This window comes from Limulus polyphemus, unplaced genomic scaffold (assembly GCF_000517525.1).
Source record: "Limulus polyphemus unplaced genomic scaffold, Limulus_polyphemus-2.1.2 Scaffold2192, whole genome shotgun sequence".
NCBI classification, from domain to species: Eukaryota; Metazoa; Arthropoda; class Merostomata; order Xiphosura; family Limulidae; genus Limulus; species Limulus polyphemus.
Window position 1 is genome coordinate 63842 of NW_013667802.1, and position 1879 is coordinate 65720.

The window sequence follows — 1879 nt, forward strand, 5'->3', positions numbered from 1 at the left end:
GGTATCTAGGCACCCCGGGGTGTTGGTTTAGAGTAGGGTTGTTTTGTTTAATGCATGTGACTCCCTCTATTTGATTCTACTGAACCACCACTTCTCATTAGGCAGTGATCAAGTGTAGATGTTTTTTCAGTTGTGCTCTCTTCACGTATTCACTACACTTTTGATGAAATAGTAGTTAGCTGCAATAACTTACCTTTGTTTATTGATTATTTTTTTCTCATTTTCGACTTCTATACAGTTTAAGATGAATTCAGAATTTTGTGTTTTACAACGTTTGATATTATTACAACTATTTTGATTGCCATTACTGGCTTCAGGTCTGGGGGTCACGTTCAAAGCTATGATTTTTCTGCTATCATTTGTGAAGAGATTCATTATTATATGAATCGTCCTTTTTTCCCCACCAATGTTTGTGTTCCTCCTGCATTGTTCAAACCTGTTCATGATGAGGGGGATTTTGACAGTTTTTTTCCATGTATTGAACCCACACACATAAAAATCATCTGCTTTACATTTTGGACACTCTACTCAGCTGAACTGAAGTACGAGGCTTTATCACACCTAGTACCTTACATAATTCATCAAACAGCTGAGTGTTGAAGTCTGCTTTTTTGATCAATGTGGATTTTCTCTTTGTGCTCTGAAATTCTTCTAATTTACCGATGACTGTTACGTTAACATAAGTGATTCGGCCTGCTTATTGAAATAATCAATTACTACCTGAATGCAATGATTAATACGGTCAGATTTGTGGAGAGGTCTATTAATATAAAAGACTATAGAATAGAAAACCTAGAAATCACTTATGGAGATTTCTTTGGTATGGGCGATACTTTCTCTGAGCTATTTATACCATTGCTCTACACTTTTTTGACAATGCATTCAGTAAAACTGTTGGTTGGCTGTGATATGAAAAATGATGCTCTAGTGTTCTTTGATCCATGTAATATTAAGAGTATCTCCAATCTCAGAGTCTTCAGAAACTCTAGCAGTATCATAAGGTTTGACCCTACTATTGTGCAGATGTATCTCTAATTGTTCAAACAATTGCTGCAGGTTATGCTTCCATAATATCTTCACCAATCTTTTATGGTTGTGATTCACCTTGCTGCACAACAGGAGGCATTCATAGTAGATCTGTGTCTTCTATCTTTTCTCATAATTTCTCCTTCATTATATTCAACATCCAGTCATCAGTGAGATCCTTAATCTTCACATGATTTGTCATCATGGTTGAAACTTTAGGTCTCATGGCAGCATTATTTCAAGAATTTATACATACTTCGAAAAGACAAGCTCTCATCTGCAGGCAAAAAAGCCTCTTTGTGTTTTCATACTGCTGCCCTAGTCAACATTGTGCACAAAGATTATACTTCTTCAAAGTTATGATCATACATTCTGGTTCTTTAAATTTTACCAATCTCATCAATGATAAATGATCTGTTTTAGCACAAAGTCTCTTAATTTTACGGGACGTATTTTCTTCCGTACTGGTCTCCATCTCGTTGGCCTCTGCTTCACGTGGAGTTCATCTGCTTCATCAGGAAATGTCCTATCGTCGGTAACAGTCACATCAGTGGTAGTAACTTCATCAAGAGCTTCACCGTTTCCCTTCTCAAAACTGAGTAGAGTTTCTTCTTCAACAGTGGCTTTTTCAAGTGACACGTATTTAGCAGCATCATTTGTTCTATTGTTCACTTCGTCCCAACTGAAATGTCCTGGACCGTGATAACACCAAAGCCTGTTGGCATGCACCACTTTTGGCTTACATCGCCGACCACATTTTATCTGGAAAGTCACGTCTGAAAGACGATCCATTATGTCATATGGGCCTTCCCATGGAGAAGACAACTTAGGAGACTCCCCTTTGGTCTTCCTG